Below are 14,131 nucleotides of genomic sequence, written 5' to 3'. Positions count from 1 at the left end.
AGAGGGGGAATATTCTAAATAATAAAAGTCTCGTAAGTTAAGAGAATTTATATCATAACTGGTCGGATTATCAGACACCATCTCATGCACCAACTTTACAAATTAGGAAACGAAAACTTGGATAGGTTAATCAATTTGCCTGACGTCTAGTGGAAAAAGCAAGACAGACCCAAGAAACCACTCCTCCCTGCCACCTGTTACCTAAATTCAAAAACTCAGCTTTTTTTCTTTGCATCTTGCTTAATTCAGCCATGTAAACAGTTCAACTGCAGTCTTTGCATACCCTATTAACCTTAATTTGCTACATAAAGATAAAACCTAGTACCATGTTCTTTCGAGCTTAGTTGGTGAGACTTTTCTTTTGCAAAACAATCTCTATCTCTGTTCCCTTCGGGAGTGACATTTCCTTTGGTTTCCCATATGTAACCTCCTGTTAACTCCAATTCCCATTTGCTTTTTATTATGGTTCCATATGAGGTCACTCCTTTACCCCATCTGTCTCTAATTAACCTGTAGGCTATTTCCCTGGAAATTATTCAGTATGATTTAACAACTTTAATTTCTAATAGTGGCATACTAGGATTGAACTGGTATATCTTGAACATGATCAACTTGCCTCATGAAATAAATATGCATTTGCTATTTCATAATTTATAAAGTGACTGTGTGCATTACTTCTTCAGAAAAATATGTAGGTATAGTTATTACTTTATTTTTAAAATACAGCATCTAGAGCTCAGAAGACAAGCCTGCAATCCAGGTTTCTCTGATTCAAAATTCCATATTCTTCCTACTAGGTCATACCTTCTCCAGAAAAATTGCTAACGGTGGCCCAGGTGTCTCTGGAGAATGAAAATGTACAGAAGCTGAATAAATTCACGTGCAAGTTTCTAATGTGGGACAGTGATCAGCCCCAATCATAATGCTGGTCTGTTAATTTTGATTAGGAACAGGAAAGGCGGCCACATCCGGTTGCCAACATTAAACCATCTCCGTCATTAACAGAGCAGCAGGCAAGTGGCTTGTAGAGCACTGAGGTCAGATAGGAAAAAGGGATGAACAGACATCGCACAGGCAAGGACTGCAGAGGAAGCTTCAAGGCAGGTCATTCACTGCAACGGAAGTTTGTGGGGAGAACTGAAGCAGAGCCACTGCCCACCTGGGGATGGCCCATAGCAAGACATGGCCCTGATGTGCCTGTAATCTCCTCCTACTTGCCTCCTCGACTGGCTCAGAATGGACCGGAATGTGAAACAGACCTTGCTCCTGAAGACAGGAAGTGATCCTGAGAATGTGAAGGAACTGCATTTGCTGGCCGATCAGAGAGATTGAGCAGGAATGCCTGTGTGGAGGGAGAGCTCTCACGTTGCACGCATCCTCCCCCATACATGGTATTCTGTGAATTTACCCGCTGTGCGACTGTCTCACACAGGACAGAATTCGGAAAACTGATCCAGAAAAAATAAGGGGGCACTTTTTCTCTCTTACTGTCCCACCATCTCTCTCTGCTCCTTTCCAAAATCTGACTTTGTGTGTCCTAGTGCTCAAAGGGAACACAATCAGAAAGTTAAAAACTGCTTCTAGATAGGCGCATTCTAATTAAATGGACTCTGCCACCATTAAGGTGGATGGGGTTGAGTTTCCCATTGGAACAGCCTGAAAAAGAAACTACACATTTTCTAAGGCTGTGTGATACATGGTTCTCATTCTGGACTTTACGTTTCTCTTAGACCATAAGATCAAAGTGGCATTATTATACACTGTCCATGGATCATACATATAAACAAATCAAAAAGAGAAAATAGTTTCTTTCCCCCCAGGAAATCTGTAGTTAAATCTAAGATCCATTTCCTCCCAGTCTTTGAATTAGTGACTGGGCTCCCCCAACTGGAGCTTTACAGTACTGCAAGTCATCCTTAATGGCTGTCATGATTTTAAAGGAATGCTTATGAAGAAAGCGTTTGATTTTTCTTTATAATCTTCATTAACAAAATGACCCCATTAGGGAATTTCGAGGCTCTTCATTTTCCCACTCTTATTCTTTGATTTGCTGTATCCTTTAATAATTATTTTCTGAGCATCGCTATGTACTAGGTCCTATGCTAAACTCAATAAGAGCACCTATGGAATTTTTTGCAATTCTGAACACGTAATTACGAACAAGATCTTGAGAAATTAAAGAGAGTCCCAAGGAGGGACTCTGAGGACTGCACCCTGAGAACAACAACTGAGCTAATTACAAGCGTAATTACAAACTAATTACCACTTTGAAACTAATTACGAACGTGTAGTCTGAGCAAGAAAAGGCTAAGAGATTACACGTAACTGTCTTCACACATCAAAATGTGTCTCATGCAGAAGAGGGCTTAGACTTATCTTGCATTACTCTACAGCAGGGTTTCTCAACCTTGGCAATATTGATATTACGGGCTGGATAGATTTTTGTTGTCCTATGCATTATGAGATGTTTAGCATCATCCCTGACCCATGAGATGCCAGGGGTGAGAAATTCCAAATATCTGCAGACTTTGCCAAATGTCCCCAGGAGGGAAATATGATCCACATTGAAAACTGTTGCTCTGGAATCTAAAAGCGTGGTTTCCAAAGGGATTTCCAGAGTGGGTATTCAATTAGTAGGACTCTAGATACCCTCTTACCAAAGTGGCTCCATTCTTATATATTTTCATATGGAATGGGAGATGCTACAGAGAACTTGTACTCTGGTCAATTTCAGGAAAGAAGTTCAAAACCAAGTGTTGGAGCAGAAATGGAACTGTGAGGCTCATGTTACATCACGTTCCCCTTCCCTGGAGGAGTTCAACAGAAGCATGGTTAACACCAGTAGGAGAATCTGTAAAAAAAGATTCTAGGCAACAAGTATGTGGTAATAGGTGTCATTTCTAAGGTCTCCATAATTACGATTTCTTGCCATGATTACATATGGTTGTGTAATCCAGACACAGAAATGGTGGCCACACAGAATATCATTAACTAATTAGCTAGAAATCTGATTAGCTGTTCCCTTTAAGAATTTGAAGACATTTATGGCCATAATTTAAACTGTACCATTTATTTTTGTACCGATCATCCAAAAAACCTAATCCTTTTTAGAATCTATGATTAAAACCCATCTGCCTTCTTTTCATGTTATCCAAAATAGTGAAGACTATTTTACTTTTTTTGGCTGCCTCCGAATTTGTACTGGAATTACAGAAAGAACAAAACTGTGCTCACTGACCACTGAATGGTGATTGTTTTGGGTCATCAATGGCCACATGTCTTAGTTAGAATGTATTTTAATATCTTATTATGGTGCTAATGGTACTATGATGTCATAACATTAAGTTAGATATGATCATACGCCTTCCAATGGAGAAATATCTTTGTCCGTTTCACAACACCCTGACTTTTATCCAGGGGATGAATCTATTTTTTTGAAAACTACCCTAATCCAAAGGGTATTTCCAAGAGGTAAGATGCTTCTCAACATTTCCCAGCATTTCCCCAGAGCAGAAAAGTCAGAAAGACACAAACCTGTAGGGTTGCCTCCAGGCTATGTGTTATTTTGAATCATGAGCACGGTTTAAAGGGCTTTTTTCGAATAGCCTAAAAAGAAGCCATTTTAAACTGGTAATTAGAAGCTTATCTGCATACCATTATTTTTTTAATTAATTTTAAGCCCCAGAGGGCTTTTGAATGGTTGACTAGCCCCATTACTGAGTTTTTATAAATGCTTCGGTTATTAGAAAATATTTTTTAATTAAAAAGACAGTGGAGAGCTCCACTGATCAGAACTATATTAGTTCTCCAGATTATTTCTAAGTCTCGAAAGTTACTTGTTTAGGTTGGCTTTCCTCAAGTCAAAAATGGCCCTTCTGCAGAAAGTACAGATCAAGTCTATATGCCTCCTTTGAAATCTGACCACTGATTCCCACCCCTCACCCACAGGATATCTGTGAGAGTCACTACCAAAATGTTAACCCATCAGTTTATTTAATAAGGGCTTATTCATTTCCAAGATACTTATTACACTGAGAATGCCTACATTAAACTTAATGCCTTACAAAATGGGTTTTGAATATTAAAAACACTGGATTGAAATTAAAAGAAAATTAAGGTCACAGCACCTTGAAATTCATTCCCTTTCTATTATCAATCAGTTGTGTGATTTTGAACAAGCTAAGCTCTCCTCCTAGGATTCAGTCTTTCCACCTTAATATTATTAGGTAGTTCTTATTTTTAAATAAAGTTACAGAATTCCATATTCTGTGGGCAAACTAGGAAATAGAACATCTTGTGCTTTTTAAAAATAAGTACCACAATTATATCTCCATTCTGAAAATATTTGCTATGGTCCACTCATTCACTTAACTCCTGTGTTCTTCCATTGACTCAAGATATAGAAGAAACATTTGAAACATTAAAAAAGTCAAGAAAAAAATCTTCCACTGTGTTCCAAATTAGTTTATTGTTATTTGGCTTACGTTGTTGGGTTATAGTTTTAGATAAAGAAGGCTGTGCTTATTGGATGCTTTCCACTCTGGCTGGGCTATATAGCTGGGCTCTCTTCAGTGGATTCAGACCAATCTGCTCAGGCCAAGCAAAACACCCTGTGCCCTTATTCTCAAGGACTTCCTGAGTAAAAGTGCTGAGCTGAACAAATTAATCTATATCTTCACCCACTACTACGGTAAAAACAAATTTTCTTATACAGGACAACCTATGCATTTAGCATAATTTAACATTTCAGATATGGCTATCAAGGAAGAGAATTCACACACTCCTGCTTCTGTATCCTTGGAATAATGTTGCTGAATGCCTAAGGTAAAAACAAATTCATCCTCAGATAAAAGTAAATAGATGTTTGAATAAAATGAAGTGACAGCAAGTTCATCAAAATAGATGTTCCATCTCCACAAAACGCTCACTCGTCTTTGTCTTTACCCTAAACTCTGCTATGCTGCTTCTTCAGCATAGAGGTAAAAACTGCTGACTTAGCAAGATTTGATTTAAAAAAAAAAAAGCGCCTTGAGTAGGAAAGATGCTTGAAGTGTTCTGACTCATAAGAGAGTAATAAGACCTATAAGAGAGCTGCTCACTCCATAGCAACATTCCTCCCATCAAACCCAAAACTTAAGGTCAACTTCAAAGCTTGAGAGGTAGGACATGATAATACCGAGTAATACTGCACACATATACCTAATCACTTCTCATGTATTACATCATTTAATCTTAACAACTGTGAAGGTTAATTTTATGTGTCAATTTGATTGGCTGAGGGATTCCCAGATGGCTGGTGAAACATTATTTCTAGGTGTGCCTGTGAAAGTTGCTGCAGAAGGGATTAGCACTTGAATCACAGACTGAGTAAAGAAGATCACTTTCACCAATGTGGGCATCATTCAATCTAAATAGAGCAAAAAGATGGAGGAAGAGCAAATCCCCCTCTCTGATTGAGCTAAGACATTGATTTTCTCTTGCCCTTAGACATTGGCACACCTGGTTCTTGGGCTTTTGGACTCAGACTGGGATTTACCTACACCATCAACTCCCCAATTTTCAGGACTTTGGACTTGGACTGAATTACACCACTGGCTTTCCTGGTGCTCCAGCTTGCAACTGGCAGATCTCAGAGCATGGGACTTCTTGGTTTCCATAACCATGCGAGCCAATTGCTATAATAAATCTCCTCTTTTATATATATATCCTATTAGTTCTGTTTCTCTGGAGAGCTCTAATACAATAATCTTATAAAGTAAAATCAATTATTATCTCCAATTTATGAATGAAGAAACACAGGCACATATAGGTTCAATAATGTGCCTTTGGCTGTACAGTGTCACAAAAAAAGCAAGGATTCAAGTTCAGACCGTCTAGTGCCTTAGTCCTCATTCCTAACAAGTAACTAAAATACCAAAACAAGAGTAACAACTAATATTACTATTAACTATTACTGCATGTCTGTTACAAGGCATTCACTATATCTTTTCTCACCTTCTCCTTATGAACCAAGGGTTAGTACTCCCATTATAAGATTCTAAGAGGTTAACTAAATAGCCTGATGTCACATAGCTTGTAAATGAGAGAGCATGAGTCTAAGCTTCTGCTTTTAAAATACTATTTGCCCTGTCTCGTGAGCATATGAGGAGTGCCATATTCTGTAGTCGTGAGAAAATCCAAGGATGCTGAATAAAGTTCCAGGCGGCTAAGAGCTAATCAACCAACAGAATATGAACAGACTCAGCAACACACCAATACAGAAGAATGAAAGCTAAAGCAGAGATATAAATTAAGCAACTTTATAGTTGAGACAAATTCACTACTGTTTTTAGACAGTACGACCCTTTTCCAGCCAAGTCTCACTCCGCATGCCAAGAGGACCTGACCACTAAAAGCCCATGTTCTCTCTTCTAGACCATGTTTTAGTTATCCAGGACTTCATAATTCCATACCCAAAAAGTCTTGAGCCCTGGATCCAACCTCCCCAGGCCCAGCTACACCAACAATGTGCACACCCAATGATGTTTGCCTGGGGCAGTACTTTAAGGGGTGTAAGTGAAGCGTGGATATGCAAGCTGGGGTATCTGTCTGAAGATGGAAAGAGATATCAAAGCAATGGGCTAGGGCCTGGGGTATTTACACCATCAGCATAGGATTATGATAAATCCAAGAATTTTAAACTTGAACCTGGCCTTCCAGGATAATATAAAGTTATATTTGTCAAGAAAAGGACAGAGCATATTTTATGTAAACGTTTGTAAGTCTGATTTATAACTTTTAAAGACCTATGTCCTGTAGATCTCCGTTTGCACTCCTACCTTGAGTCCCAAAATGCCAAGGGCAGGCCTGAGCCGGCTCATTTCTTTCTTATCCTTTCCCTTCCCACCAGAGGCAAATATGCTGCAATGAGCTCACTGTAGTATTCAACTGGTAGTGGTTAACAAACTTGGTCTGTGCCTCCCCTGAGGACAGTTTCCAGAGAGACGCATCAAATCTTAGTTAAAGATGACTTCCTATAGCCTCACTCCTCAGTCTCTTCTGAAGACAAGGAAAAAAAAAATCACCTGTTGTTGTATAGGAACTGCTATTTACATAACACTTCAATGTTTACTTCATTGGAAACAGCTGTTTCATCGATTTATTTCAATGTCCATTAGGTTGACACATAAGATTATGGTGTGCTGTCTACATGACGCCAGAACAACCAGATGATTTAATCAAATGCAGTCCAACAAGCAGAGGATTTACTCTGAAAGAGAAATTCGTTCATTTTGTTTGCTTGTTTTTTTAATTATTTGTTTTTTTTAACTATCAATTCTACTAAATCAACAAGGAATCAGTCATCCTCTCCACTCCAGCCAATACAATTCATGTAGCAATAAAAAAAAAAAAAAAATCCAGGCACAAAGTCAGGCTATTAGTCAATCAGTTTGGTTTTAGTACTTATCTTCATCAAGCATCTAAGCTCATATTCCATAATGATGAGACATCTGCATGGGAATGCTACCCAGCATGGGTCAGAAGGCCAAAGATGATAGACAAGATGCACTGGAACCGACACCCACTCTAAGAAGGAGTCTTTGAGGGAGGTGGCTAGGCTAGACTTACCAAGTCCTGGTGACTGTAGTCACCTCTCATTCTGACATGTGTGAGTTCACAAAATCCAAAATACCTCCATACCACATTCCTACAAGCTTCCAGCATTCCTTCACTAGTAAAGCATAGGGAGAGCTTAAATAAAGGTGACCTTATAACCACCTGCACCATCATTTGGTGCCCGGGATCAAATGCCTCAACCCATTTCCTGCTTGAAAAGAAGGGGCAGGATGTCCTGTAGCAGGAGATACATAAATAGACTTTGAAACCCAGAATCCAGTTGCTTAACACCGTGTGAGATTCCCATCACTGACAAACACGCTGCGGCATATTTATAAATTGAGCATCTAATTGAAACCCATGTGAGAATATACCTGATTCATTTTCCGTGGGTGGCTGCCAGAAGCAATATAGAGCAATGGGAAATCATTAAAGAAGTAGCCTCAGCAGCCTTGGAGAAAGTGCCTGCTGATCTGGGGAGGGCACCTTAAAGAAGTGATGCTCTCCCATTTAAAGACAGAAATTCCTCTGGCCATAGAAAGCAAAGCTACTTTCCAATCTAACCTACAAGTCACTTGGGTCATAGTACAAATTTGGAAGGCTGGATGCAAGGAGTGAATTTTACTGATCATTTCCCCTTCCCAAACAGCATGATCTCCCAGAACTGCTTTGTTAGAACACAGTAGATCACAGCTTGTGGTAGGTAAGGTCGCAGCCCAAGCTAAACAATTTCATTAGGCACATGCTGACTTAGCCCAGATTGTTTCCTTCCGGTCCTGGATCCTACATGGAATTGAATCATCCTCCATCATAATTACCGGAAGCATCAGAAGCAGCTGTTGCTTCCTCCCCACTGCTAGTACCGGACAGCAGACAGCCTGAGGGTCCCATCATCTGACAATGACACACTTCATTGCAGTGTGCATGCCTGTGCATTCCACAGCCTGAGCCAGGAGCTGTTACCTGCCCACTTGCTGCAGAATATGGTGTGGAAACTTCTCTCCACATCAACAGAGCACAGCGAAGACAGGAATACTACTCTCACTAAACACAAAAGAGTTACAAACACTAAGTTTCACTGAGACATGAACTACAGAGTACTACTGTCAATATTAGTCATCAGTTATTTATCCCCACTGTGTGCTAGGCACCAAGCTAAGCACTCTATATACACAATTTCATTTCTTCCACCAAAAACGTCTCTGGGATTAAAAAGTTATATGGTCAACCATCAGAGCAGAAGGAAAAGTATAACACACTCTCTTCTTTGCACGGAGTCTTTGAAAATAAGAAGGAGGGAGAAGACATGGAGCCACTGCTCCAGAAGTTGTAGACTGAGGGGGGATAACTGCAGATACTCACTAAACATTTGCAATCACCTACTATGTGGTCTGCACTAGATGCTGGGGACACAATCAGAGACAGTGACATCGGCTTTACACTAGAGGAATATAAAGGGGGTGATTTTTAAAACAGTGTTTTGAGAAAGAGGAGGGATACTATTTGGTAGAGAAGGTAAGGAGCATGAAGGGGCTAGCTAGGCATTGCAGCATCCCCAGGGGAGGAACTGAGTCCAGAGATGACACTTGCCCTGAGTGGGTGGGGAGAGCGGGTGGGAAGGGAAGGGAAGGGAAGGGAAGGGAAGGGAAGGGAAGCAGGAGAAATGAGATTTTATAAAGGTGTGCTTCCACAGACCCACATTAGAAGAGAATCAAGAGCTAGCTCTTCCAAGATCTGTGCCCCCATGATTGCTATAGGATACTAAACACCAGCTACTCTGGATGGGTCTCAATGTTTTGGAGGGCAGACGACAACTTGAGAATCTGATAAACTATGTACATAAAGACACATGTATACACACATGTACAACTTTATATAAATTCTCTGAAATCTGTCCATGTTCTAAGATCTCTAAGACTGGAGAATTGAGCTGGGACAAATATGTCCTCAAAGGGGTTGAGAAGAGTCCAAGTACAAGAAGGTGTGAGATGCATGGAGACAGCCACAGCCCCAAGGATCTTAGTATTGCTGGGTATTCATTACACACAGTAGATAATTCAGAGAGAAAAATTAGCCAGCACCCTTCAGCAATAAAGGAGAGATCCAGAAATGACCTACCGATCAAAGAGGTGAGAGTAAGCCTTCGAACAGCTTAGAAGAGTGGCAGTGTAAGTAACTGTCAGCAAAAAGGTCTTATTAGTTAAGGAAGCCCTGTATGCTTTCTACCATTAAGTGAGTCACTATGCAGGCAACCAATATCATCAGTCCTTATTCACAAACATCTGGGGGAAAGGCTAACTTTGGAAAGTTCTTTTATTGTACTCTGTGTATAACGTAGGAATGAATGTCAGAAGACCTGGAGGAACTGGAGTCTTGGAGTGTTGGCGGCTGAGTCAGCTATATATGCCCTGAAAGGAAACCACCTATGAGTTCCCACTGGAGGGTGTTGGCCAGGAGTAAATAACAAAAACAAACCAATTTAGTCCTTATGACAACCCGAATGAGATTATTACCACAATCTTAATGAGGAGGAACAAGTCTGCCTAAGGCTATACAGCTAGAAAACGAAATGCTCTGTAAACTGAGGTCCCCACGTCTCCAGAACCTGTCTTCTTAATCACTGCACTCGACTGTCTCCCAGGCAAGTGAAAAATTACCTGGAAAAAGTGGGACAAGAATCTTACTCGGAAAACATCTGCTCTCTTCAGTCTTTGCTTCTCCGCGGAATAGACGTGCTGGGGGACTTTTCCGTACTCCAGTTACCCTCATCTGCCTTACCACCAGCTAGCCCTCTAGTATCACAAAGCACACTAGAATGCTACCTTACCCCGGACTACTCTGTTTATCCCTGCTGAATGTTCTTTCTTTTTCTTTGCAAGGAATGTCAATCATCAATGCAGAAATTCAATCACTCTTTGGATTTATTTATTCATTTGTTTGATGCATGGCACGCCCCATTCAGCGCTACGCTCTGAGATCACCATATCCGACAAAGGGAGACAGTTTACACGTTCAGCCTAGACATAAACCAAGCGGACTCTGGCTCAACAATCTCGTATTACCGCCTCCAGCTCGCAGTGCTCATCACGTGACCTGTTCTTTCCGAGTAGGCAGTGATCAACGGTGACAACAAATACCACAGCTGCAGGAGCGGAGGCTGGAGCAGGAAACGTCCTTCCAGAGGCTACCTTTCGTATTTGGCAAATGACACAGAACCGGCCTTGCCCAGCACTTAACTGGGAGAGCCCCCGGGAGAAGGTGAGGCTTTGCCCAACGAGGCTTATGGGAAGTGGATTGTTTTATTTCCAAAGAACAGGTTGATACCGTCATTGTCTCACAGGTTAGGGCAAAAATAAGAGAGGAATTCTGATTTTGTCTAAGTTGCCTTCACATTTATTTAAGACTTTCTTTGTGTACTGGACTCTCTTTGCAATTCTCACCGGAGTACACGGAGCATTCCTGTCTGAATTCCTGGCACAAACAGACTGCGGAATACACTGAGTCATCAAGAGAGTGCAATTAATATCAGACACAGCAGTCTGGGGCCAGCAGAGGTGGCACCCAGAGTCATTTATGTAGAAGTACTACTGTGAGGAGGGAGGAAAAAACCATAAATCAGAGAGTCAGATATAGCTGGGTTCAAATATCTGCTCTGCCACCTCTTTGCTGTGAGACTTTCAGCAAGTCACTTAGTGTTTTTCTCTTAGAAGCTGGTGATAAAATCTGCTCTGGATGGAGTGTGTGAGAGTTTGAGATGGGCATAGGCATGCCCTCAATTATTCATTGTGATGATGATGATTCCACGGGGAACCATCAAGAGCCACTACAGAAAGGAGACATAAATCTGAAGTCCGGGAGATGAACCAGAAATGTGAACCAAAGACCATAAATCAATGAGTAAAAAAGTAATAAACCAACAACAATTCACAGAAAGAAAGGGAAGGGCAGTTCATTTTATTCACCATTCATGGGGTGGCTCATTTTAAATGAGTCCGGTTGTCTTCTGGAGCCCCTGGTGTTCTGTCCCTCTACCAAGATGTCACCAATGAATTCTGATCCCTCTGAGTCCTGCAAGCTCACCTGGGCCCTGGTGGTAGCTGTATGGTCAGTCTTTTTCCTTCTCTTGAAAGCAGAAGCCCTTTATTACTCTGAAACTGGGAAAAGCAAAGAGGCACAGTAAGGATACCTCTTTTCTCATAGAATTCTCCTGCTAAGTTTCTGAGGTTTTAGCCGTGGTTTTAAATGATGCTTGCTCTAATTGGATTTGATATTTTCCAAAATTCTTTCTGGGTCAAAATATATAATTTTATGCTGCTATGACATAACTCTTAGTTGTGTCAAAGGCTTTTTTCCTTCTTCCTACTTATATCTGTACAAGAACTTGATTATAGTGTAACTCCTATTACATGGCAATCTTTATTTGTACCTCTGTCCATCCACATGACTGTAAATTCCTTGAGGGCAGAGACTGGATTTTATTTCCCAAAGACCTCGTCTGCTTTTTAGGAAAAAAAACAGTTGTGCAAGAATGTGATTGCTATTATGTGAGTGGATGCTATGAACCAACACATGGCAATATTGTGAATTTATGTCCCAGTTTCCTTTTCAAGCAAAATATCTAAAATTACCTTGGGGAAAAGGCACTCTCCAGATTATATTAGTGTGCAAATGTTACCTACTTGGTCATTACTGTCAAGTTAAGCTTTTGAGAATTAAAATTGTGCTTTCAAGAAGATAAAAGCTGTAGATTTTACAAGCAGTTGTACAATATGTTTACAATGGAACAGTTCATATGAATTACCTAGAAATATCTGAACTGAATGCTGGATATCAAGCATTCCCTTCTAAAATGATTTTTGGGGGCTTGCCATTTCCCTTACTAGTCCCACTGGTAAGTAACAACTCAATCTCCAGCTAAACCGTATAATTCCAATCTGCTGTAAGGCTACACATCGCCTCCCTAACCAAAGTCGGTCACCTTACAATTATATATATCAATCAACCACAAGGTAAATGAATAGTAGTGACAATAGCTATCATTTATTAGGTGAATATGATCTGTATATTCATTACTTAACACGGATTATCTCATTTTCTCTTCAAAACTATCCTCTAAAAGAAAAATACTGATATCCCCATTTTATAGCTAAAAATACTGAAGCCCAAAGAAGCTATGTCACTGATCCAACAGGCATGCAGATGTGTTCACCCCAAGTCATCCACCATATCTGGGGTGGAGGAGAAAGACTTGGAGGGCCTGAGTGACAGTGGGCTAGTGACCACCTTCATTTATTTCACAGAAACTCTCTCAGCTATGCATTTGATATCACTCTGTTATGGTGATCTGTCTTGGTATTTGCATATCCCATAAGAAACAACCCTCAGTGAGAAGCAAAGAAATGATGCATTTTAATATGAAGCAGTGCACATCGTTAGTTATCATTGTATCTGTCTATTAACACCCTAAGGAACCAAGTTTCATAATTTCCAAATTTCCCAGAAAGATAGCAAGAGAAATACATAAGAGAGAAACACAGTGTAAAAACACATAGATCCCCAGACCACTCTGCAGAGGCACTGCTCTTGGACAGTCAGGGAAGGAAAGCTGTACTTGAAGTGAAAAGAAAGCAATACTTTATACCTAGTCCATCTATTTTTATGTGTATGAGAATCATCATTATTTCTGAGTTTGTGCGTTACAGTTCCAAAACCTTAAAGTGATTATCTCCGATACTGAGTGAAGTTTGTTGTTGCTCTGAAAAGGAAGATGGGTGGGCCTGGTTGCAGGAGTACTATCTTTGTATAGAAAGGTGACACTGATGGTTCACAGTGGATGTCAATGGTACATTGCTTTCTTGGTTCTAAAAAGGACTCTTGCTTGATCTATCAACAATTCTTAAGAGACTGCCTGGCACCCACCACTAAGAAAAGAAAACTGGAGCTAATGGAATTGAACCTGAAAACATGGCTTAATTCACCCAAACTCTGACAATACAGTTTCAAGAGATAAGTGTAGCAGAATGGAAGAGGAGGAGAGATGGAAATCAAGTCAGCTGTATAGAAAAAATGTATTTCTTTGCATAATCACCCCTGAGAAAGGCCTTTTTCTAACTTTCCCTTACAGGCATACCTTGTTTTACTGTACTTTACTGCACTTCGCAGATATCGCGTTTGTCACAAACCGAATTGTTCGTCACAACCCTGCACTGAATATTCAATCAGTGCCATTTTTTCCAACAGCATTTGCTCACTTAGTGTTTCTGTGTCACATTTTGGTAATTCTCACAATATTTCAAACTTTCTCATTATTATTGTATTTGTTATGGGAATCTGTGACCTTTGATGTTACCATTGTAATTGTTCTGAGACACCACGAACCATGCCCATATAAGATGGTAAGCTTAATGGCTAAATGATGTGTGTGTGCTCTGACTGCTCCACTGACAGGCAATTCCTCCATCTCTCTCCTTCTCCTCAGACCTCCCTGTTCCCTGAGACACAATATTGAAATTAAGCCCATTAATAACCCTACAGT

This window comes from Leucopleurus acutus (assembly GCF_964270905.1).
Source record: "Leucopleurus acutus genome assembly, chromosome: 8".
NCBI lineage: Eukaryota > Metazoa > Chordata > Mammalia > Artiodactyla > Delphinidae > Leucopleurus > Leucopleurus acutus.
The sequence above is the reverse complement of the archived record's forward strand: the minus strand, read 5'-3'. Positions refer to the sequence as shown.